Source organism: Camellia sinensis, chromosome 3 (assembly GCF_055761805.1).
Source record: "Camellia sinensis isolate YWXY chromosome 3, ASM5576180v1, whole genome shotgun sequence".
NCBI lineage: Eukaryota > Viridiplantae > Streptophyta > Magnoliopsida > Ericales > Theaceae > Camellia > Camellia sinensis.
Window position 1 is genome coordinate 165,362,775 of NC_138963.1, and position 6,601 is coordinate 165,369,375.

General features: G+C 44.1%; 1 long non-coding RNA gene across 1 annotated transcript; it reads right to left on the minus strand.

Annotated features, from left to right (window-relative positions):
* Nucleotides 1-3,837: 3,837 nt before the first annotated feature.
* LOC145822889 (uncharacterized) lies at nt 3,838-6,390 on the minus strand. The gene is made up of 3 exons (XR_014364725.1): nt 6,149-6,390; nt 4,225-4,589; nt 3,838-4,141 (listed from the first exon to the last, which is right to left on the minus strand). It is a non-coding gene; the product is annotated as an uncharacterized LOC145822889 (long non-coding RNA).
* Nucleotides 6,391-6,601: the final 211 nt, after the last annotated feature.

Consider the following 6,601-nt stretch of genomic DNA (forward strand, 5'->3'; position numbering starts at 1 on the left):
TTATTCCGACCAAACGTCCTGCAGCCTGGATCCTTATCCTGGGCTTAGGAGGGGTGTTGGTTTATTCCAGCCAACCTCTAAGTTAGTTTTTCCAGCTAACTTAGAATAATGTTTGGTTATTCCGACCAAACGTCCTGCAGCCTGGATCCTTATCCTGGGCTTAGGAGGGGTGTTGGTTTATTCCAGCCAACCTCTAAGTTAGCTTTTCCAGCTAACTTAGAATAATGTGTTTACAATGTACCTAGACTTTACTAAAGCTAACTTGTACAGAGAACGACTCATGCTAAAAAGAATCGCTTGTTTTTTTGAGAAAAGAAAAAATTACACATGCTTGAAAGAGAAAAACTAAAAGTAAAATAACTTGAGGTTGGCCGTGTCCCATGGCCTAGGGATTGCTTTGCCATCCTTGTCTTCTAGGTGGTATGCCCCTTTGTCTGTTAACCAAACCACCTTGTAAGGACCTTCCCAGTTTGGCCTTAACTTGCCATCTCCTGGTCCTCCACTGCTTTCCGATCCGCCGCTTTGTCAACATCTGCGAATAGCTCATTACTCTCCGGTTCTTCCACCGAATGAACATATCCATTGGCAGCGCGGCTGCCATTCGCCGTGACGAAGCATTGTTTTGACATGATCTGATCTCCATAGACTTCTTCAATTATGCCGGTGTTGTTGGGGAACCGCATTACTTGGTGATAGGATGATGCCACTGATCGCATGGCATGAAGCCATGTTCTGCCCAAGATGATGTTGTAAGTGGAGGGGACCTTCAATACCCAGAACTCCACTTGTTTTGTCACGGTTCCTGCTCTGACTGGAAGAATGATTTTGCCGACGGGCCATTCTGGCATGGAGTTGAACCCAATTAGGGGAGATACGGCAGGTGCCAAGTCTTTGTCTTGCAGCTTCAATTGCTTGAATGTCTCGTAGTACATGATTTCACATGAACTACCCTGGTCAATCAGAATCCGCTTGACGTCAAAATCCTTGACTCGGAGAGTGACGACCAGGGCATCATTGTGGGGGCAGTAAATTCGTTCCAAGTCTTTATCAGAAAAAGTCATGACGTTTGTTGCCTCCGTCTTCCCCTTCTTGATGGCTGGTTGGGCACTTAGTACTTCTCTAAAGTGTTCTGCCTTTTTGATCGATCCCCTGAGCTCGCATACACGCTCAGGTTCAAAGACTCCATGTATGACATTGATGACGCCTTGAGGCGGGGCGTCTATTGGCATTCCATTGGGGTGGTTATTATGGTCCTGGGGGGCTGGCTGCGTCCCTCCTTCAATGTACTTATCTAAGTGTCCTGCTGCCACCAATTCCTCCAAGTGCTGTCTCAGTGGCGTGCAATTCTCAGTTCGGTGCCCCTTTTCTTGGTGGAAGGTGCACCGTGATCTGTCGTCGTAGTCTTTCTGGGCTTCTCCTAGCTTGGCTGGCCACTTGACGAAAGGCTCATCTCTTATTTCGCTCAGAATCTGATATATTGGTTTCTTGAACACCGTTGTTATGGCCGTGCGGATTCTCAACCATTTTTTGTCTGGGTCTTCTCCGTTATCTCGTCTGCCACGCCCGTTTTTATTCTGTCGATCCACTGTATTGACCTTTGCTGAGGTCTTTTTTTCTGGTACTACGGTTGTGCTAGATTTTGCTTTTGCACGTGCGCCATCCTCTTCTACCCTGATGTGCTGATGCACTCTCTCCATCAGGGCCTCCATTGTGAGGGGTGGCGTCATGGTAATCGAATCCCTTAGTTGGTTCCCTACTGGTAGGCCTCTTTTATACTGCGCAATGGCTAGATTGGTGGGGCAGTCTCCAATCTGGTTGAACGTCTCCCAGTAGCGACTGTTGTAAGATCTGAGGGTCTCTTTTTCACCCATGTCGATGGAGAGTAATTGGTCTATCTCCACCGGTGTTTTAGTATTTGTCCGAAACCTCGTTACGAACGCTTCTGCCAATTGAGCCCAGGAGGCTATGCTGCCCTCTGGGAGCTTTTCGAACCAAGTCAAGCCTAGGTCGCCCAGACTTGATGGGAAGAGTATGCACATTAAGGCCTCGTTTCGCCTGTACACAGCCATGACTTGGCGAAAGTGGCTCAAGTGTGAATATGGGTCCGTCTTCCCTTTATATGTATTGAACTTCGGCTGAAGGAAGCCTGATGGTAGGGGCGCGTTTTCGATCGCTGGGATAAACGGTGAAGTCTGTAGTCTTGCCAATGCCTTGTCCGTTGGTTCGTAGGCCGGTCGCTGTATTGGCATTCCAACCTCGACGCTTCCATGCGTCCGAGGAGCCAACCGTTGTAAGGCCGAAACTCGGTGTGGATCCCTTGCCCTGGCATCCTCCTTGCATCGTGCTTTTTCTTCTAGCACGGTTCGTAAGTCGGATGACCTGGGTAGCTCTGTTTGTCTGGATCTGGTTTGGTGTGAATGTGAAGGCGAATACGTGCTTCCTTCAGTGTATGATCTTTCGGATCTCGTCCTCTCAGACCTGGAGTGACGAGTTCTTGAAGATAAGGAGTGAGTGTCGCCTGTCCTGAGGCTTCTGCTCTCTCCTTGGGAGGGTGTAGTATTCCTACTACGATTCTCTGAGTGGCGAGGGGGCGTCTTGTGCTTGCGCCCCTCTCCTGTCGCCACATCTTTAGTCTTCATCTGGCGTTTCAAGGCCTCCATGTCCGCCGCCATCCTTCGAATTAGTTCATCCTGTTCCTTTACGCGATCTTCCAGGGCTTCAGTATCAGTCCTCCTCCTTTGTCTGTCGGGACTTTGAGAGTGACGAGGGCTGCCATTCCGCCTTCCCCTGCCACTCCTCCTGGAATTATGTTGTTGGGGCTCCAAGTCCGCCATGGGAGGGACAACAGGTAATCCTTCACGCCTCGCGCCCCCTTCTGGAGTTAGTCCGTCGACGGCGGACTGCGGCAAGTCTTCAATGTGTGCCATTGAATGAGAAAAGGAGAAGCTTAGTCAAGAGGTTTTTGTTCTTGTCTGTTCTTCCCACAGACGGCGCCAATTGTACGGGGAGGAAATAATTCTCCTCGTATAATCCTGTTGACCAAATCCACGCTCCTCCGTACGACGTCGCTTTGTCACCTGAAAACACAAACGTGAGCTAGCCGGTGGGTGTGTGCCGGAAACCTCTCCGATGCCTAAGTCAGAAAACTTGACAAATAGACAAAGCTCTAAATTCTCAGAAAGATTGTGTTCAATTACCTCCTCCTAGGTGATGCTTGTGAGCTTTTATAAGTTTCCCGTGGCACAATCCTAGTAGGACTTGTATTTCTCCATGCAGAGTCCTCCTAGGATTCATACTCCTAAGGATAATGCTTATCCTTTTACCCCCTCCCCCACTGCTTAAACCAAGTGGGATGGTTTTCTCCATGGCCGAACTACCACATGACCGAAATAACACTGGCTATGCTGAGCCACATAGAAGGCCGAACTATCCTTAGCTCGGTCTTCTCTTCTAATTCATTACTTCGGCTGCCCTTGTTCAACCTTGGTGCGTTTAGACCAAACTTCCAAGTAGCAAGTTCTGACCGACCTAACCATTGTAAGTCACGACCGGACTAACTCCGAAACCGGCCTTCTCAAAACATACTGTGACCAGACTAACTCTGAGACCGGCCTAACTGTGAGTAGCCTCCAGACCGGAGTAATTTCACCTCCTTGGGCCGAAGTAACTTTGTCTTCCCAAGGCCGGAGTAACTTTGCCCTTCTGGGCCGGAGTATCTATTGCGGCCTTCTTACTTAGTCCTTCGCGTTTTGGGCCTCAATGCCCAACTCGCAGCTCGGCCCAATTTTTCCCAAAAATTACCCTCTCAGAATCATACGAAAAAGATGTCCTCTGTACACAAAATTCTACATCAAATGTCATTTACAGAATATTTTGAAGGTGTAAACATGATGGGAAAATTAAATTTATTTACTAAAACACTTGCTTAATTTGACAATGAAGCCATTGATCTAAATGCCAAACTTATAATCTGAAAATTGAGGGAATGCTTGTCTCAAAATGTCCAAACCTATAATCTGAAAATTGAGTGAATGTTTGTCTCATTGAGGAAGTCACCTAAGATATTGGTCATTAACTCTTGTAAGTGCAACGCACTGAGTGACAATGCCAAAGTCAGCAAGATTTTTTCGTTTCCCTGGACCTTAGAAATTAAAATGGATTTATTCATTAAACACTGGTAAAAAAAAAATAGTGTGATAAAGGAATAAATCAAATCAAACAAACCATATAGATCAGAGTTCTTCCTCTCTGGAAGCAGACAGAGAAGAAATTGAGGAGCCCCAGAAGTTTGGATTGTATATCTTCAAACATTTTTTCCACTCTAACAAGAGGTGGGGGCCCGCCTATTTTGTGGACTTTCTTCAAATACATCGAACAGAGCTTCAATTTGCTACAAAAACAAAATAAAAAAGATTTGTATTTTAAATCATATAGTACTGAACCTAAGTTAAGCTAGCATAAATGACGTGACATGCAATTCCCTTCATGTCTCCACATTTGATCAAATCCCTAGCAAGGCCATGGATATCGCAGTGAGTTGAAAAGTTCACAATATCCTAGCGATCGATCTTTGTTGGGTCCACTAGTTTCTACACCAGCAAAGAAAAATTTTGTAAGAACACAAAATTAAGGTTGAACTGTGCCAAGTTTTAAGAAAAATAAATAAATAAATTAGAGAGCCATGCAGAACCCAAAGCCGTTGATCTAAATGAACCCAAAGCCATTGGTTTGGAGAGAACAGTGAATCCATTGATCTAAATGCCAGTTTCAATGAAGAGATCTATAGCTTCATTGAAGTGTAAATTAATGGCTTCATTGAAGCTGACATTTAGATCAATGGCTTCATTAAAGTGTAAATTAAAAGCCCCTGTTCTGCACAAAATCTTACAATCTGTCTCCCTAAAAATTCACGAGAAAAAAAAGAAGAAAGAAAGAGAGAAATAATAAGATACCTGACCAAAAATAACAGTTGTATCAGTGCTCTTTGAGAGATCCATGGCTTCATTACACTTCAATGAAGCCATTAATTTACACTTCAATGAAGGTAAGAGTTGTAGGCTAAGATGGTTCAACCAATTGGACCCAAGGATCAATAGAAAAGCTTTTAGTGAAGAGGAAGAAGAGAGACTAATGGCTGCTCATAGGCTGTATGGAAACAAGTGGGCCATGATTGCTAGGCTTTTCCCAAGAAGAATTGACAATGTAGTGAAGAACCATTGGCATGTTATTTTATCATCTAAAATTGCACCTAATAACAGCTCATGAACAGGTAATTAAAAAAAACTAAAATTCAATCTCAAACTGAAAAAAAAAAAAAAAAAAATTGAAATTCAATCTCATGAGCATTGTACCTAATAACAGCTCATGAAACTAAAAAAAAAAAAATATGAAATTCAATCTCAAATTGAAAGTGCACCTAATAACAGCTCATGAACAAGTAATTAAAAAAAACAATTAAATTCAATCTGGGCACTACCAAACCTCATAAACAGATGTCAAACACATGAGCATTGTCCAGTTTCATTTGAATATTTCGTCAAACACATGGTGAGCAAAAGGGTCAGAAGACAACAACAAATACAAGCATGGACGAAACAGGCCAAGTTAGAGCAGTAGGTAGAGAAAAACAAACAAGCAAGAACAGTAGTTAGAAAAAAAACAAAGAGAACAGGCCAAACACCAACTACACCGTAAAACCTCTCACCGCTGCCAAGTTAAACACTAGATCATTCATCACAAAGACCACATTCTTGCACTTATATTTGACCCACAAAGCAATTTTGAACCAAAGATTCCCATCTGACTTGAATTCCATTAAACTTGAGGTCATTACGAGCCTTCCAAATTGATTAAACCATGGCCTCCACATCTTCTTTTCCAGCTTCCCAAATTTAAACCCAAACCCCCAATGTGACAAACTTGAAAAAAGATTATGGTGTAACCCAGCGAACATTCCACTATTCTAGTAATTCAACCCATATCCTCCATATCCAAGGACAATGAATGAACAGATGCCTCAACCTTAACATGGGCTAATTTGGGGTTGGGTTTGGGGAAGGTATGCAAACGGAAGAAGAAAACCCTAGAGGCTAAAATTAGGGGAATAGAGACTGAAAAACAGAGAGAGGGCAAAATAATGAGGACATACCTGGGGTAATGCTTCAATGGTGGATTGACGGTGACCGAGGAGACCTTCTTGGCGGGGTTTTAGGCAACATGGCCTTTGCTTGTGTATGCTGGCTCATTTCCTTCTTGCCCCTAGTTTCGGTGGGTCTAGCATTCAGCTAATTGAAGTGGCATAAGGCTTGAAAGAGGGCAAGAGTTGCATTGGCTTGGTGCTGGCCGAGACTTTGATGGGCTTAGACATTGTTTCCCACCCTTTCTCATATATGTTTCTCATATCACTTGGCACTCCTGCTCTTTTTTTTCTCTCAAAGCCCTTTTTCTCACTTTTCTCTCAACATACGTCTCTCTATTCTTTAATCTCTCTTTTCTTTCATCCCTCCCCAGGTATGGCTAATGGACATGCTGAAGGTAGTAGACTCTTGCACTGCATACTCAACTCGAGCATACTTCTTCCGCCAACAGCTAGTGGATTTCC